The 19,780-nt window shown below is 45.3% G+C and overlaps 1 protein-coding gene across 6 annotated transcripts in view; it reads left to right on the plus strand.

The window, feature by feature from the left end:
• The window catches only part of pcdh7b (protocadherin 7b), a 114,407-nt gene that overhangs the window by 35,444 nt on the left and 59,183 nt on the right, over positions 1–19,780 (plus strand). The window lies entirely within an intron of this gene.

A 19,780-nucleotide genomic window follows, 5' to 3' on the forward strand; every position in this document is an offset into this window, starting at 1 on the left:
TATTAACAACTCTCAACATCCCACCACCCCTTCCCCGTCTATCAGTCTCTCTTGGCTGTTTCGTTTTCTTCTCCCCCGGTTTGACGAGCCGCATTTCAATGAGTCCGTCCCAGAAATGGCCCGTCACTGTTCTCGACAGATCTTTAAAGCGCGATACTGTAAAACCGCGGGAGGGACGATGACGAGCGGGCGGCAGGATTTCACCTGGCGCTAAATCTGTGTCGGGATTTATTTTAATTTTATTTATTTATTTATTTTTTTATTTTAAGGAAAATAAAGATGGAGATGAAAACGCCATCCGTCAGCTCACGGTCGTGACTACATCTGGTCTTCCGTGTAGTGTGTATGAACGTGTGTGTGTGTGTGTGTGTGTGTGTTATCGCTGCACGTTTGCCCAGATATAAGGCGACAGGTCGTTGCCCGCTCTTTACGCCCCCTCCGCTATTGGTAAACATGAACTTCCTATATTTGTGCCCCGTGCGTTAGCACTTCATCCCCCCCCCCCCCCCCCCCCCCCCCCCACGCCTCTCCAGGAGCATCGCTCTCAATCACGTCCATCTCTTTCAATCTTCCCACCCTGCCTCTTTCCTGAGCCTCCTTCTTTATTTGTAATCTATTTTCTCTCCTTTTACGCAACCTCTTTTTCGTGCCAATACTCCGCTATATCTCTTCCACTTCTCTCTTCTTTACTACTTTCAATCCCTCCCCACTCAGCCATGCTATTCTCTTTTTCTTTTCCATCTCGTCTTGCTCGCCCCCCCCCCCCCCCTCTCTCTCTTTGCCTGTGTTTCTCACCAGTCAATAATGAAAATTGCTTGCTACCTTGAATGGATTATGGGTGTGCACAGGGGCCCTAGGTAGTTTGTTTGAAGGCGCAGCGGTGTCAAATGAAAAGGCCCGGGCCATTTTCTACCTGCCACAGGCCTTCTGCCTCCATCACTCCCATGCACACACTCACACACACATACCAACACACAGCCTTGTGAAAGCAAAAAAAAAAAAAAAAAATAAGAACCTCACACCGAGCGGCGCGGGTTACGGAGACACATGAATGGCCACATGATGGAAACAACCAAAAATAAACACACTGCTGCACACGTACATACATTTGATCAATGACAGCAGATCAAGCATTACCACTCCTGCTCCGGCACTCCACCGCTCTCCTGTACCTTTCTTCTCTCTCTCTCTCTCCGTCTCCTCCCCTCTCTTCCTCCCTCTCTCCCTCCAGTCATGTATTATGAATGTTGCCTAATTACGCAGCCCAGAATTCTTCATACGGGCTGGCACATTTATTTGTTTGCTTTGTATCTCTTTGCCTTTCTCTTGTATGCAAAATCCTTCTGTGATAGACTTGTTTATTCTTTGGCTCTGCCTTCGCCGAGATCAAACAATGAGCAGATTGAACGGGGACGGTGTGCGGCTGATGGTCAATCCTCGGGTTGATACGCGCCGAGGGGCGAGATGAAGTGGTTAAAAAGAAAAAAAAAAAAAAAAGAAGAAGAAAACAACATGATAGCAAGGGGTGCATGTCTCTCGTCTTCTCGGAGAATCCAAACCAAAGCACATATGCTGAAGCAAATCTAAAAATATGTTTTGTTTTTTTTTTTTTTTCCTGCCACTTCAATTATGCTGCCCAGTTTGCTTTGAGAACCCTGATTTGTGTGTGTATCGCAGATTCAACACAGCCGCAGTTGGGTTTGAATTCTCTCCCTTCGTATACATGCTTCCCTCTCTCTCTCTCGCCATGTTCTCGCGGTGACTCACAGCCACTGTTGAGTCGAACCACAAGTGGGAGTCTGTTTGGAAAATTGGTCAAGCTCTGACTGACAGCTGCTGTGTAGCCGCTATTAAAGATAAATAAATAAATAAAATCACCAACAGGCTCACATAAAGCTCTGCATATTGCATCTTCCTCCAGGAAAGTGTAAAGTAGCTGCATCTGCTTGACAAATATGTTAAGACGTCGTTATTTCAACATTGATGCGGACGGCGAGGGAGACGGAGCGAGCGCGTTTCTGAACCAGACGCCGTCTGAAACGGGGCTGCCTGTTTTAATGTCACATCCGTTTAAACGCCACGTCCATCTGCCGAGAGGGTGCAGATGTGCGCTCGCGTCCTCGCTTTCTGTGTGTGTGTGTACATGTGGGAGTGTGTGTACTTATGTGTGCATGCGCACTCTTATTAATGCATGATCTTTTTTTTTCTTCCCTCCTCCTAAATGTCTGAAATTCCTTTGCTCGTGTAAAGAGGTGGCTCGTTTCTGAGCCGTCCGGGCAATTTTTTTTTTTTCTTTTTGGAGGATAACGAAGACTCAAATTGAGACAGAAAACACAGAGGAGGGATGAGAGCGGGAGCGGGCTGTGGCGTTTGAGGGGCGGGGGGGCGGAAACGGCATTAGCGCGCTCTGGGAACGCACCATTTCGAATCGGAGACTTTAATTCTGAATGTTTTTTAGGTGACGGCCAAAGTGGAAACAGCCAGTTGGCGTTCCTTTTGCGGAGGGGCCCCCTCATCTCTGGAAGCATCGAGCTCTCCAGCTCAGCTTGAAGCAACAGTCGGTGGGAAACATCGGCACGTCTTATCGTGTTTCTCTTCCGTTTTCGCTTTTCCTCGTGTATATGAGAGGGGGGGAAAAAAAAAAAAAAAAATCCTCTTACAGAAAAGCAGGGGTGCTTTCCGTCTGAAGCCTGTGAATGCGAGAGGAGCTTTGGGGCTAAGATTTCACAGCCACTAATAAGCATTCAGCCTCATCTCCTCCTCTGCCTCGTGGTGACTTGGCTGCTAATGTGTGACTGACAAGCCTCGGCTTCTGTGTTGATTGGGGCAGTTTCGCAGGTTGGCTAAACGCGCGGCTGACGGACAGATCTGGGCTGCGCGTGGGATGGGCGTGTCTTCCCCCCGCCGCGCGCCAAGCGATACGCGCCCGTATCAAAGTTTCATCTTTTGGTCGACCAAGAAAGAAAAAAAAAAAAAAAAAAAAAAAAAGAAAAGAAAAGAAAAGAAAGAAAGAAAGGTGCACGCTCTGCTCTCGCTGGCTTGAATTGTAAGGGTTTTGTCGAGACTGTAACGCGCAGAGAGGCTCAGTGGATTGTAGTCATTTCTCTGTGATGGCCTTGGTTGGCTGGCTGCAGCGGGGAGCATTGGTTTTTATTTTGCCAGATTGCTGGGCTGCCTCTCTTGTTTGCCTGCTTAAATTAGCCCAGCAGGGACCTGCAGTTGCCAGAGCATTTTTTTTTTTTGGGGGGGGTGAATTTGCAATAATAATTCTATCTATATCCTTCTCACTCTCTCCACACACTCCCCAACCCCCTCCCCCGTTAACCGATCAATGCATATTATCTCTAAGCAGGGCTGGGAGACAGGAAGGTCACAAGGTCATATGTATTAGAGTGCATTGCAGGTCAGGCTCTCAGAGGTCATTGTTAATAATCACTAGTCCCCACTCAGCAGTACTCAACTCATATGCATTAAATACACTTTTTAGAAGAAAAAAAAAAGGACTTTTGTTATGGTTTCCAGCTCTTCTTTGTGTTTATTTTAAGCACAGAAGATTTTATTGTAATCTTTTAGGATCTGACTCTGTTGCGCAAACACCAGGAAGTGGCTGACTGATCACCGAGTCTGCACATTTAAATCATTCCACATGACAGCATTTATTCCTGAACTCAAGATAGACTTCGATAGTTCTGAAATATAAGCTTTAATTAAAACGTTGTGGAATTGGAAAATGATTTATTGTTATTTCCAGAAAATGAAAAGGATTGTTCCTTAATGTGTTTTTGATCATCAATTACTTGACTGAAGTTGAATTTGTGAAAGTAAATGGGCGATTCTCTGAATACATTTCCATAAGTTTTGACTTTTGTGGTTCTTGATCAAAACATTTTCCTCCCAAAAATGAGATTTAATTGTATGTAAATGTGATAGATTTGATACTAATGCAACATAACTGCAATTTGTATATGATACATGATATTGTTGCATCAGTATGATGGATTAAGTTAGATGGACGTGATCATATTCTCTTGCAAAATGTTATCGGGTTTGTGCAGCTTTAATTTTCCAGTTTCTCTTGATGTCTGAGTCTTTCAGATTCATTTCTAAGGAAGACTTTTCAACTTATTGTAGAAGTCAAATATATGAGCAAGAGCAGGGTGGACAATAAAAGAGGTCCCAGGACCAGTTTTTGTTACGATCTTCAACCGATGGAAATCTGTTGAAGCAAACAGAACTGATTTGAAGAAAGAAAAGGATGAATTTTTGTTTCAGAAAAGTTTCACGTTTACACAGCAACTTTTTTCAACCAATTTCTATTTACATGGAAAAGGCAGAAACTCTGAAATCGGTATGTTGGGTGTTTTCAAAAAGTCCCATTTTCAGTGGCTCTGAGCATCGATATCAGGCAAACAGACACCGAAAGCCCAGAGACAGTTTTCCGGTTTCCCTTGAAATCACTGTGTAAACCGAGCCTGAGAAGGAAGTGTCTGAGAAGTCATGTTTAAAGACATTATTTGAAAAGCGCCTGTGTTTACGGAGTTCAGTCACCTTTTTTTTTTTTTTCCTTATCTACAGGCAGTAAAATGAAACAAACCATCTCCCTCTCTGTGATTTTGGCTTCGGTCTGCAAACTGCTCACTCTCTCAGCTTGTTGAAACCCTGTTTCAAGGGAAACAGGTAACAAAATGATTTTAAAGCTACTTATTCTCCCGGCGCGGCTGCGATCGCACGTCCAGACGTCCATTCGCTGTTGAGCCTCTCGGCACTGCGAGGTGTGGGCGGGGTTAACGGAAGGACCTTGCCATGAATGAGGATTTGCTAATCCAGTTCAGATACAGTATCTAGGGTAAACCCACGGAATCTGTCGTGCACTTAAGACCTGCGCAACACACACTTAATGAGCGTGCACAGATGTCCCTCAGTGACACATGAATGGAGGGGGCGCGCACTCCCAAATTCACTTGTGAGAAGAGGCAGACGTTCATATGTGCTCAATGAAATATTTAATTCCTGCAAATCACACAAACTGGTGTAAATGTTGCCGTAATTAGCAGTGGTTTCCAGCTCATTGTATCTCCAGCAACCATGGCGATGTCTCAAACGAGGGATTTGTCCGAGACCAAAGAGAATCTGTATCCGGCAAACGGCCGCGGTTGCTTTTCATTTATCTTCGCGACCCTTTAAATCCCGCGTTGTTATTTTATTCATGCAGATTGGGGTGGTCTCGCCGCCGCCGCATCTGCCTGGGCGACTCCCCCCCCCCCCCCCCCCCTCCTCCTTTCCGTCGCTCTCATCAACCGCCACGCCGCTCCCTCTCCTCCTCCCGTACCCACCTTCCTTCCTCGGGCCCCTCCGCCCGCTCCCGGTGATTGCGCTGTAAGGACTACAGCGAGGGCTCAAATTAATTTCAACTTGTTAATTCCCTTTGAAAAAAAAAAAGAAAAAAAAAGGTTGTGTTGAAGGGTGAGGAGAAGGAGAAAAAGAAGGAGAATTAAAGAAGCAAGCCAGGTCGCTGTTTGAGTTTCTAATTGCCGGGGCCCAGAATGTGACCTACAGATGTGAAATTCCTCACTTGATGAAATATTAACTAGACCGTGGGCCTCGGTGGAGATCAGCTGCGCTGGAAAGCACCGCGTGGAAGGAGAGCGCACGGGAGAGAGGGATCCCGAACGAGACCGCGGCATCGCAACTGAACATGAATGAGGTTGATAGGGTCGTGTAAAGAAAATGTGGGAATGAAATGGAACTCATTAGCGGGAAGCAAGAGGGACGACAGAGACTTTTATCCGTGTGTGTGTGTGTGTGTGTGTGTGCGAGAGAGCAGTTAGTTAGCCATGTGGGTACAAAGACACCAGTGAGTTCCTCCAAGGTCTGACATGGCAGAGAGCTGTAATGTGAAACACACCACTCACCTTATCAGAGGATTTACAACCCAACAACTCATTTGTCTTTCTCCAGCTTGTTAGCATTGCGCCTCGGCTCCGAGGTATCGAGATAAGCGGAGCGAGAAACGCGAGAATTAGGGAGTGGATTGAGTGTGATGGATGACTTGGTGGGTAATATTCTTGACAGATGGGTGAGAAATGGAAAAGTTGTCGGCGCTGAAAAAACAAACTCGCTAATGGTGATGATCACATCTGGATGGGCTGGTCTGCTTGGCAAACATTGGTTAAATTAAGAAAAAAAGAATGGAATGACTCCTTCACAACAGCTTGACAGCTTCTTGGTGGAAAAAAAAAGGAAAGAAATCTGACTTTGTGATGTATTGGAATTTTCACTCAGAAAAGTATTGGACTACATATTAGAACAAAGTTCCTCAAACATAAAAGTATGTGGCACATTGCAGTGTAAGCCAGAGATGATGAAAGGATTGATTAGCATTAGAATCAATGCATTGAAAAGACATTTTCTGCTTGATTCATGTGTTTCTAATCGTAATGTGTGAAACAGCAGATCTGCTGTTTTCCATGCAACAGCATGGTGGAACTTAACTACTTTTCCATCAAAGGATCACATAAGGGATTGACATGTGATTACTGAATTCCCAGCTGTACGTTGCTATATGACACCAGTAATCTGATTACAGAAATAACGTTTCATCCATCAAAACCCCCCAATAAGAGATCAGATCTGCATGTTTAGCCTGGTGGTGCGTTAAACTACACTTTCTGAGTTGCCACTTCATTTGCGCCTGACCTGCTTTTCATTCTGGCCGAAATCGTGGGCCAGAAGAGCAGCGCCGTCGAGGGGGGGGGGCATGCAGGGGAGGCACAGTAAATACATAGAGAAGCATAGCCCTCTACTTCCACGTTGCCCCAAATTCATAGTAATATATTCTCTAATGCAGATAAATAAAACACACCCAATTTTCTTGTTAGCAGAAATATGTGGGCCAGGCAGCTGCATCCTTTTTTTTTTTTTCCTTCGGAGATCTGATTATTGTTTTAAGTTGGAGCTCAATTGCCACCCCCCACACACACCCTCATCCAACTACCCCCCAATGACCTCTACCTCTCAATTTACACAGGGGGTTAAATTAGCCAGCCTGATGAGAGCCATCATTAGTGCGGCGGGGTGCTGTGTTTTGCCGCTCGCGGTTGGATTCATGAAAGCGGCGAACAGGAAAAACCTGTTCTGCAGAAACGAGGTATAGCAAAGCGGGAAGGTTTTGGAGAGAACCCAGTCTGAGGCGAATCCTGGGCATTGTTCTTAGATCAAAGAGAGAGAAAATGGCAATGTAATACGAGCTCAAATTAAATGGATGTTTTGTCTTTTTATGTGACAGCTTCAATTCTGGCCTTGAGTTTTGATGTTGTGGGGTTTTTTTTTTTTTTGTTTTTTTTTTTTTTTTTAAACTGTTCTGTTGTGCCTGGATGACAGAGGGAGGAAGATAGAGAAAGTGGAAAGAGGCGATTGGGGGCGAAAAAGAGCGAGGGAGCTACGGTACATCCCTCCTCTGTTCTCCCAGTAAATCCACAAGGACGCAGGAAAAGCCTATTCATAGCCATCACAAACACACATATCGCTAACCCGGCTTCGTGCCTCCCTATTGATCCCACATCATAGATGCTTGATGATGCTCGCACGTGATGCGCCGCCGCGTTCCCATCGCCCGTCACTATTATCCGTCATGCCGATGTCACTTTGAATCAATAGCCATCTCTTAGTCATTGACCCCTCCACTCCCTCCCCCCTCCCCCCTCCCGCCGCCACACACGCTCTCCCACCGTCACCGCAGACCCCGAGCATGTTTGTCCAAGTCTCGAATGTCCGCGTGGCAGCTATCGCTCCCTGTTAGCTTAGGTTACTTCAATAGTGGCCATTCTTTCTCCGGTCGCCCCCTCGTCTCTCGTTTCTGTCCCTCTCTTGATTAAAAGGAAGGAGGGGGAGGGGGAGGGGGGGTGGGGGAGAGGTCATGCGTACAGTAAGGTGCATTCACCTGTGCTTTCTGGAGTGGAGGGGGGAGGTGGGGGGTGGGGGAGGTTGGTATTTCAACTCAACACAGGATCCGTTCCTCCTTGGAGCCCCGCGACTCTCCTCCCCCCGCCCAACCATCCTCCTTCATCTGCAGCCTCCGCTGGGCTATCTCACTGATTCCTTTATTCCTGGGATGCCAGCTGCTGGTAAGGTGATAGGTGAAACACACACACACACACACACACACGCATGGATGTGCGCGCACATACTCATGACTTGGTGGGGATTGATAGCACAAGGGCCACTGGTGCTTTGGCACAGAGAGCAGACGCAGGTGTCCGGTAATCATGCCTGTTTGACCCCTCTCTACCCTTTGGTTTGTTAAAAAAGAAAAGGGAAGTCGATGATATTTTCAGCCGGTTTACTCAAAGCCCGAACAAAGAGCGGCATTGTTGACAATCTCCTATGTAACCTGACCACATTTTTTTTTGTTTTTTTTCTTATTCAATAGGGGGAACAGCTTGCAACTTGGAGATGATAGAAAAACTGGGCTAAATTGAACTGCCCATGAGTTCCTTCTGTACTCCTCCTCCTCCCTCGCACTGTTTTTCTGCATTATTTTGACTTACTGGGGAGAAATACCAGAGGGAGAAAACAAGCCGCACCGTTAATTGTGTTTTTCGACACTCCTGTGCCCTCTTAACAAAGTGCCGCGCCAAGCAAGCAAGTGCCGGAGAGCCGTGACGGTGGGGACCCAAAACAACCTGACGCCATTATCAAATTTCCCATTAGCTGCCCAAAATGGCCGCCCAGTCAACAACTGAGTAATGAGATCTAATAGGGCTGGAGCTGAAAATGAGACCTTAAGAGCGCGTCGAGGATCTTCTCGTCTGGGAATAGCGTTAGAGGGAAGGAAAGGATCGGAGAGCGGCAAGACTTTCGGCTAAGTGCACTCCAAGAAGTGCTTTGGAAGAGAAGACTATTTTACATGGATTAGTGTGCATATCGCCGTCATCAGACAGCGATACGGGGTCTTGATAGGCTGTCTGTCTTTGATGCCTTCTGAGGCACGGGAGGCCTTATCCCTTCAGCCTATCTTCTATAACACGCTCCTCAAGCACACGTACAGTGATCCAGCCTTTCAGAACTGCTGAGATGGAGCAGATTGGATTGTGAGATGCAATTGCTTGTCTGTGTCGCCTTTTTTTTTTTTTTTCTTTTTTTTTTCAAAGCACATCGTTCGCCTTTCAAAGTAAATGCAAATGTCTGGGATGTCAACATGCAAACATGCCTTTTAATCACACACCTAAGTGAGCCCAGGCACTCTTTTGCCTTTTAAATGCCACGCATAAACTCATGGTCGCCTCTGAGCGCCGCGACACAAAGCCCCTCAGATGTGCACCTTCACTGTTTCCAGCACAATCCGCTCCTTTTGCTCCTTGAATAGCTGCATTGTGCACCCGAGCTGCTTCGTTTTGCATTCCTACGTCAGACAAAATGAACACTGTCGGCTGCAAAAGCGGCACCGCCTTTCCACCCCCCCCCCTCCACCCCCTTTTCAATGCTATTAAAATTTTTGTTATGTTTTCCACTTTGGCCCCCCTGGTGAAAATAACACATGGGGATTGTCTGGGCACAAGCCAAACACACATAAATTTCAATATTAATTTGGTCGGCACCTCGGCAGCCTCCCCAGCCTCCTAATCTCCCACTGCATATCTTCATTATCTGAAAGTGTGCTTTCATCTTAATTCCATTTTCATCCATCAAACGTCGGGGAGGTTTGACCTTGCGTGATCTCGACGAAGATAGCGAGTTGGTGGAAGGGAGTGAGCGAGAGTGACAGAGACGGAGATAGGGGAGCGCGGGAAGAGGGGAAGTTGGGGAGATAAGACGATAGGTTGAGATGATGAACGAGGATGGAGGGATGGAGAACATGACAGAAAGAAATGTGGAGGGAGAGTTATTTTCCAGACAATGTGACGGGGCCTTTCAAACACGCGGGGATGTGTGCGCGCTTTGCTTCATCTTCGCGCTGCAGCCATGGGGAGCAACGCCACATATCTCAATTTCTGCACCGGCCCATCCCTCGTTATTCATTCCCTACCTCAGCTCGCCTTCAGCTCTTTTCTCCCCATCCTCCTTCATCCTCTCCCTCCTCACTATGAGTTTATTTATCCTGACATTAGGGTTTAATTACTCATTTGTAGTAATTGTTTTCATAATTGTTCGGATCATAATTGTCCTATGCTTGTGTTGTCAGGAACAGGTGGTGGATGGGACCTGTAAAGGAGGTGTGTGTTTGTGTAATCTAAGAAAACTGGAAGAACGAAACACCTGTGGGGTCCAAAACTAATAGGCCCCCCACTGAAATACATATATTTGAGGTTTAGGAGGTTTAGAGTTCAGCATTTAGTTCTGGTTGTTACGGTTAGGGTGGATTGTTTTTCGGTGAGGCTGAGAAAGGTATTGAGACAATGGGGAGATCAACAAAGATAGTAACGTGTGTGTGTGTGTGTTTGTGTGTGTGTGTGTATGTGTGTGTGTGTGCTATGATATATGATCAAAAAACGTTGGTGCTCTTTTGATCAAGGAGAAGACACGCCACCTCCTGGTGCCATCCTGATAAAATGGTTCTCCTAGATGGCATGAGGACACACACACACACACACACACACACACACACACACACACACACACACACACACACACACACACACACACACACACAGACACACACGCACAGCTACAGGCACGCGTTTAGACACACACTACTTATCCCACATGAATGATACATGCCTGCATGATCATACTCAAATAGAACGCCTCATTAGTGGATAAGCTGGATATGCTCTCTAACCTCCCCCAATCTATCTCTCCTCTGTCTCTGCTGCCGGTTTGGATGGCAGCCCTGATCCCCTAAATGCAGGTTATCTGTCATCAGTGACTCAGGATGGTAAATAAAGAATCATTTATCAGCCTTATTAAAGCCTCTACACTGTCTTTTCTTTATTCCTGATCTGTCTTTTTTTCCTCCTATATCCCTCTCTCCACAGTCTGTCTATCCTCTTTGATCATATTGTTGTTTTTTTCTCTCCGTGGTGACATTCATTTTTTTTTTTTTAGAGATAGCATTTGAAGGCTTCTAAATCTTCCATCTGCTCCTGCGTGGGACAGGTAGCAAACTAAGTGAGCCGCCGCTGCTGCTGCGGCTCATAACCTCAGATGGCGGCGGATCCCCAGCTGTGGCATTTGGCCGCCTCGGCGCCGACTCCGGGCTCCGTTGATGCGGTGTCATGCTTTTCTTGCTGACACCCAGACCTGTGTCACAACAAGCTAACGTTAGCGCCGGCCCAGGGCTTGTCACAGAGTGACAGTAGTAGGCCGTTGGTCAGACGCAGCGCTGCCAGTGCGGTGATGGATCCACACACACGGCACCTTGATGCCACCCCCCCCCCGCCACCCACCCCCACCCCGACTGCCCGTCCACCACCCGATGCCAGAACTGGAAACCCAAACTGATGGCAGGGTGACAAGAGAAATGACATGACGATGTCAGACACACACACACACACACACACACACCAGTGTTGACTCACACTCCCACATAGACACTCGGCATTCGCACACCTGACTGCAGTGGAGGCGGGGGTTTCACTTGATAAGTGCACGCATGTGTGGATGGCATGTCATTCAGCTGTCAGTGTATGAACCAAGGACTTGAAGGAGGGGGTAAAAAAAAAAAAAAAAAAAAGATGGGAAATGTGATCTCAGGATTTGCAGGCAGACTCTGTGTAAGCAACACCAGGATCAGGGTTTGCTTGACACTCATTCCCAGTGTCTGCCAGCACTCGTGTCAGCAGCAACGGCTCGAACACGGCGACACAGTAGAAGGACCCATCTATTCCTAATGAGAAGAGCGTAACATAATTCGTTGACGGCTTTGAGTGTCGCTGTGGAAATTGCTGCAAAATTGCTCCACGGCATATATGTTATTTGGCTGACAAGCCTCCCTCTGTGACTTAGGAAGCTTTCGCTCATCCAACGTTTTAAACATCCAGTTTAGGCCCCGTGCTATCAGTTACATGGCGCCGGGGTTGCAATCAAAGTATTCTCGCAGCCCAGCCAGAAAAGCGGCGGAATCCTACAAAGAGTGTTATTTGTCAGCTTGGAGCTAATCCACTGCCACTCAGAACAAATGCCCTCTCCCTCAATCCATCCATGGCCCTGCCCAATGAATTAAAAAAAACACACACACCAAAAAAAACAAAAAAAAAAAACAAAGCATAAATGTACTCCCCCATTGGCATTCAGAGCAGGTCAGGGGTTGGACTAAGCTTCTGAAGATGTTCAAACGCATCCCTCCAGAATAGTATCTCTGTTACACCAGTGGCCTAATCCGCCACTTGAAGAGCAATTAAAAGTTTAGCCCAGACTTTAAGAAAGTAACCATGTGTGATCTTTTTCTGTCTTTTTTTTTTTTTATTTCCTGCGGGCCTGTCTCTCCGGCTGCGTGGATGGGATGCATGCTAATGGGAAAGTGCCGAGCTGTGGCACTCTTCCAAAGGCATTCCAAACACACTCGGAAAAGAAAAGACCAAAAACAGCCCAAGATGGGAGGATCACCAATTTTTCATTGACTCATTATCTTCTTTGACTCTTTTTTTCCCCCCCACAGCTTGCCTATTTTATACTCTTTCCAACTCTTGCATCTCATTCCCACTTCAATTCTCACTTATATTTCCTCAATCCAAAATGGTTCCCAAGGCAGAAGCTGTGAGAGTTCATCCCAAGTGTTTCTTAGGAGAACATTCTGCGCCGAGCAACAGGGAGTGAGTTCATGCTTTGGGTTTCCTGCTGCCTTTTTAGTTAGTTTTCTTTAATTGGAGCATATATATTTAAAGTATTTTTTTTTTTCCTGATAAAACAATTAAATAAATGGGAGAAAATGTGGGCGTGCACACAATGAAGGACATTGAATTGATCGGTGTTCTGTCACACCGTAAAACAACCACACGGTAAAATGAAAGGGTATAAACTACTCTCAGTATTTCAAAGATCGACAAGAGGGTGCTAATAGCATCATCAGCTCGTAACGAGACTGTGAGCTGTGCTGCCTATAATGTCTGCGCCTCCTCTAATAAAACAATTTTTAAAGGTGTTTAAAAATGTTATTATCAAGCTTTGTGCCTTTGTGTGTTGTACAAGCTCACGCCTCACTGACATTTCTTTAAACAAGAGATTGCCATTCAGGGCCATCAATCTCATTAAAGTATCTGCTGCTATCTTGATTTTTCTCCTCTCTTTTTTGCTAATCCATCTCAGCTAAGGTGAGGAACTGAAAGACGGATGCCCTTGTAAGCCAGACTTGTCTGAAAGGAGTTGGAACAAAAAACTTTTTTTTTCCCAAACTCAGCAGACTAGAAACAGTAGAAGGGAAAAAGAAAAAAAAAAAAAACACACTTCTTGCATCTTTGTTGACTTAGAAGATAACGGTAGAGAAAAAAAATGAGACACTGAACTCACAAGAGCCTCTTTTATCTCGCTTTTGTTTTCCTTTCTCTCCTCCTGGAGTCTTGGGTGTTCTTTAGAAACGTTACCCTCCTTTCTTGTCTTCATCCTGCCTTCTCTCTTTCCTGTGAAAGAGTGACCTGGAGGAATTTGTGCGGAGGAGTGAAGTTCGAAGGAGATGGGGAACGTGAAGAGGAGCACTGGAGCTTGACAGGTCCAAAGCAGTCAGGCTACAACATGATACTTGAGAGTGTGTGCTCGGCAATCGCCCTAACAAAGCCGCAGCCAAATACTCCGGCCGACGTTCCGGCGACTTACTCAGCCCTAACCTGTTTTAGAATTCCGCAGGTCACTCGCAGGGGGCATGAGACACCAGGGACCGTTTTCGACTGCCATACTCCCCAAAGCGTCCGCTTTCTGTTCTGCAACACAGTAATGAAGTACAAGTGCGGCGTACCCAAATAAAACCTGAATCCGCCTCGATCGGATTCCAATTGATCCCCAGTCAGTTCACCTTGAGGGCGTTTGTCTCACTTATCGCCTCAACGTCAGTGTATCGCATGGTCTTCGCAGTTGGCGGTATTGGAATTACACCGAGATTCACCTGCATTTGAGCTTTGCAAATCGAGAAGATGCAATTGGGACGTGCCAATCTAAGATCCCTTGAAGTATGTTGTTTGGTGTACCGTGGATATTTGACACGCTTGATGTGTCTCAGGTGGCGTATCGCAGGTCGCTGTCTGGTTGCCCATTAAATATGAAACATGGGTTCTTAATTACCGACTGGCACTTTTGGCAATCATGGTGGTGCTCATGTATCATTCTCCTCTCTCACTCTCTCCAGGTCTTTTTCTCCACCCCCCCACCAGTTTTGATTGGCCTCTTATCTTTTTTTTCCATCTCACCTAAACAGACTTCCTTCTCCGTATCCCCGTGCTTTTCTTGGTTGACTGCAATAAGACACTGGACTTGCAGTTTATGTTTTCTCCCCTTTCCCCCTCCAAGTCCAAACCAGCCAACATTACTTCCTGTGGTTCACGGCAGTGGGTCACTGCCATCCGCCAAAGGTATTTACAGCTGAAATTACACACACTGGGTTTCCCAGATGCCATTCTGTCGTTCCATTATCCTGTGCTTCAGCCAGAGGCTCTGGTAAAGGTGCAGTTAATTATAAACCCAGACATCCAGAGAGAATGGGTTCAGAAGTCCTCCTAGATGAGTGGTCACATTTAGGCCCAAACAGAGTGACCATTGTGTGTTCTGCGCATGTTTTGTATCCCCCCGACTTCACGAGTGAAATTTGGCGTGGTAACATTAGAGCCAGTGCTTCGCCTCACCTGCACCGTAGCTATAACTTCCCCTATGGTTTCATTGTTTATCGTGAGTTTTCATGAAAAACACAAAGAATGCTACACTGAAGCAGGGCCTCCCCTGTTTCAGGTTTCGAGGGAGATAAAAGCACTCGTAATGGTCATGCACAGTGCCGCTGAAAGCGCCCCAATGTTACGTTTCAGGGGAGGAGGAAATGAAAATCAAATCCAAGAGGTCACACATTATTGACATGAGTGGCATGGCCCTGCTTTTATTGGCTCCAGGTTCGCTGTGAGTCAGGCAGCCCATGTGTTTTCCCTTTAACATCCAGGAAACAGGCCCAGGCCAGGCTTGGGCCAGAGCTCGCAGTTTGAAAAAAAAAAGAGAAAAAGTGGCTTGTTTGCATTGTTCATTTTTTAGGATGACGGATTTGCTCAATCACCCGTGGCTGTCACAGCAGGATTTCAATCACAGGCACACCCAAAAGAGGCCCTTCACTGTTGGGACCCTGAAAAAGAGGTCCCGGCATCTGGCAAAAATAAGGCAAAGCACTGCTAACTTGTAATGAAAGCCATACATTTAAAGCTTGGCTGCTCTCTGGCAGGGCACAGCATGGGTTTTTTGTTATATAGCCATGCATGTGTGCAAATGTAAAAAAGAAAATAGCTTTTTCCTATCCATAAGAGCAAGGCATTCAAAAAAACACCCATCTCATCACAAAAAGTCTATAAACTGATCTGACTCCTAGGTAATATTTTAGAAAACAATATGCTTCACCTTCAAAATGAAATTGGAGTAGCGTCCCGCCATTTATTATGTGTGTTTGTGAGGTTGTGCCTCTGGTGAATTGATTGACGGGCGGGAGGACACGGAGGGCGGCGGGTCAGGGTGGGAGGCAGACACACCGCTATCAAAGGGCATGTACCGAGTCAGAGACCTACCAGGGCTGAAAAGTGGCCGGTACCGGGCCACGGAGGGGCCGGCACACTGCAACACAACAGCACGGAAAGACATCAAAGAGGGCACACACACACACTGCTACACACCCAGCCTGTTTTTATTGCACTGTGTAAAATTTCCCTCATGTGTTACGGCATCTTTGGGGTTGTAAAATCTCAGTTGTCAACCATGATTTTGCATGTGTGCATGGCAGATAACTGCTAATTCTTTCCTTGTGGTTTGGACGACGCAGTGGGTCCCAATATGGTCTTCCCTTTCAATACTCGAGAGAGAGGCAATAAACGATTGATCATGACAAGCAGAAAGCTGTGTGTAATCTCGAGCGAAATCCCGGATATTCCATTTTTATTTTCCTTTTGAAACGCTCACCTGGCAACGAGCGCACATGTCGCAATGACGAACTGACGGAATGACAGAAAGAATCTGTTTTTGATTTTATTCATTTATTTAAAAGACACAATGAAGGGAGCGGAGGTTGCTGTGCAGACGGCGGTTGCTACAGATTCTAATCCAAAGCCTCTGGCGATCTCTGCATGAACTGCATTTCTGGTCTGCAAACAAATTACCCACGCCCTCCCCCCACCCCCACCCCCCTCCTCTATCTCGCTCCTCCTCCAGTAAAAATAAAGGGGAACGTCAGGTGAATAGAAGCTATTTGTTCATTTAACAGTTTTTTCCTTCCCGTCAGCGTCTTTTTCTCTCTCCCAAACTCAATTTTTTTCTCGTTGGGTGCTAGCTTGAGTGTTTCTTTTATTTGCAACAGTCGCGCCAGCTATTCATTTGGCAACTGTTGTTTAATTTGTATCATTAGAAAACCGTGTTTCTCAAGGAGTGTGGCACTCCACTAAATCTGATCCAGACAAAGTACTTTTTTTTTTTTTTTTTTTTTTTTATAAGCCACACACAAGCTGTGGGATTTGTTCACACACACCTCGCGCTAAACAAGTGTTTTGGAGAAATAGAGTAAAACCGACCAAACAAACAAACCCCCCAAAAAATAAATATATAAAAAGGTTTCAGTATCTTAACATCTCTTCAAGTGTTATTACACTTATAGAGAGCCGTTCTCCTTCTGGGTCCTGGTTTTAATTATGCAACAAATGTTTGACTATTCAAGTGAAATTTGCATGAATATTTATACCAATTCATTTGTTGAGTGTTGATTGTAATTACATGGAAACATGATTTATTGCCAAGATTGCTGTGTTAGCCAGCCAGCCAGAGAAAGAGAAGCGGGCAGAAATATATAAATAAATGCAAATTCACTCAGTCTCTCTCGCTCTCTCTCTCTCACACACACACACTCACACTCAGGCACATGTGCACAAACAACAAAGAAGCCAATTTTCCCAATAGTTTGTGGGAAAATTTGATTATTAGACGCAGCGTCTTTACCAGTCTGAGCCTGGCAGAGTTTCAGAGGTGACTACAGTAAAGGCTCATTCAAGTTCTGCGTACACAAAAACAGATATTCTCACTTGAAATGTTATAAACATCACTGTCTTTATCATATACTGCGACATGTCAAGTGTGTTGAAATTACTATTTACAATTTAATCAACTAGAAGGCGCTGCTCTCAACATATTGGTCAGTTATCATGAAAAGTAGAGCTGTGCATCTTCACTCGTCTCCTGATTCCCCATTTTTCTTCATGACGGCATATGGCTACTTTTTCCATTAATGAATACAAGCAGTTAGATAAGTGCGATTTTCTTTTTTTGAGAAAGTTACCATCAACACATAAAAAAACTTGCCAGAGATCAAAAATGAACACTGCCTTATAACGGATTATGTTTTATCAGTGCAGAATCACCCATGTCCAAATTACAATGCATCATAGAAACTATTATTGAAAAGTATTGCTCAAAGTCAACACTGCCCCTATGGCGATTGGTGGTACTGCTCCGTTTGTTTAGTACCTTCAAGAGTCCTGGAGACTTACAAAAATGTTGGCGAAATAAATGGAGAATATCTCAACTCCACTCGAAAACTTCATCTGTATCTGTAAACTTGTACAGGAAAATAACAAAAAGATCCATCCAACAAACAGAACTTGCCAACACTTGGTGAAATTGTCCCGTAGTTCTGTTTTCAAGCTTCATTTGAAAATCTTTTTCTGAAATATGCAGAGTTTAACAAATATGGAAATACCAAAATTTCCTTTCTGTGATCAGCTGGCAACCTGTCCAGCGTGCACACTGGCTTCGCCCATCGTCTGGGATTATCTCCAGCCCCCCATCTACGACCTTGAATTGGATAAACCGGAAGAGAAAATGAGTAGTTGGACAGACAAATTCTTTTGACAAAAATTAGAACTTCAAAATTATGCAAAGTTCTGACAGTTTTACTACTCAAACTTATATTTGTGTTCTCACAGCAACACAAATTCTTCGCCAAATGCCTGAAACAGTACACAATACTTTTTCTGATTCTCCTCCATAAAGTTGCAGGCTGCCACAAATCCATTGGAAATGTTCTCCATGTCTGTGTTCAAGTTGCATTTGCAATTCTTGGTATGAACTTGATCGGTTTCAGCATTTTCCATGATCTACAGCGTCATATGAGCCACATTTTCCCATTAGATTCAAAGACAGAAGTCATTTCCTGCATACCAGTGAATAAAACAGCATCGGACCTGACATTTGTGTTCTCATATCTGCCCAGATTCTTTACTTAATGAGAGAAACACAAAATGTCGTCATACAGTTACAGGCTGCCACAAATCTGACAGCAGCGTGGACTGAAACCACCCTGGAAAGCATCAAACACAAACCAGAAAACACCAGTCACCACAATTACAAGCCTCAGTTTGCTGCACTGTTACTTCATCGCATTGTTGTCTCTTTCAACCAGCAAATTTGAAGTCATGGCCACATTGCGATGCTCGACTTTTGTGGGAGGTTTTCTTTTTCTTGCTAATATTTTGTAGATGGAACATCACAAGGATTCTGTAAGTGTGCCAAATATAATAATTAAACAACAACAATCAATCGCTATGAGCAATGCTATTAGACATTTGGTCTTTAGGAAGTATAACAAGATTACACCTTTGTTTTGCTGTAGCATGTTAGCTAACATGTTTCGCCCAACACATAACAGATGCCACCTCGTGAGGTGAGACAACCAAAAGGAGAGGGTGGGAAGAACAAGAAGGGAGAAAAACACATGAGTAATGGATCTATGTTCCTTGTAATATCATCACGATTGGACATCAAAACAAAGAGGACCGAGGGAGGAGGGGGGCGAAATAAGAGGAGAACGCGAGGAAGCGGCGAGGTATGGAAAGGTGCAGGAGGAGAACGTGTGCTGCAATGGAGGCAAGCACTGACAGTTGTTGTATCTAATTAATGAATGGCATTAGCCATTTGTTATGCCATTTATTCTGGTAATGACCGAGCCTGGTCTTTCATTCCTCGCCTCATGCTCATTCTCCTCCTTTCATTCCTTCTCTCTTCCATTACCTTTGTACAATGCTCGGTCACGTCTTAGGAGATATCGAGAAAGGAACAGACTGATAGATGAGAAAACGACATACTCCTCTAGTTCTTAACACAGGAAGCGATTCAATCAAACATGCCGGCCACGTGAAGTTTATCGAGAAAAACCTTTTGTTAGCGTGCACGCGGTCACATGCTTTCAGGGTAGGTCTGGCCTATTCATGTGCACTCATCTCTTTCTTCACACCGTCACTCTCTGGCGTGGAATCAGACCTCCCGCCGAGACGAGTGCTTGTTCACCTTGTCCTCTTTTTAGTGGGCAAATAAGCGAGGGAAGCGGGCCGCTGCATTCTTCCTTTCCTTAGCTGTGTTTAATACACAGGTTTAGCTAGCTACCATGTCTGCCTGGTCCCCTGAGCTTCTGGCGAGTTTGTGAAAGACTTTCTTTGTGCAGCCTCCTCTGTGTCCTGATTACAAGGTCTTCCTATTGAAAGTTTTCAGGGTGAGAGAAAGGCATGGCTGTAATAAAAGATCCTTGTTGACTGTTGTAGTAGAACAGATGAGGGTGACAATTATTGTTTTGAATCTCAATATTGCTGTTAGGCAGGACGCTTAAGGTAGCTGTGCCCTTAAAATGTAGCAC

Source organism: Salarias fasciatus, chromosome 3 (genome assembly GCF_902148845.1).
Source record: "Salarias fasciatus chromosome 3, fSalaFa1.1, whole genome shotgun sequence".
Classification (NCBI taxonomy): Eukaryota; Metazoa; Chordata; class Actinopteri; order Blenniiformes; family Blenniidae; genus Salarias; species Salarias fasciatus.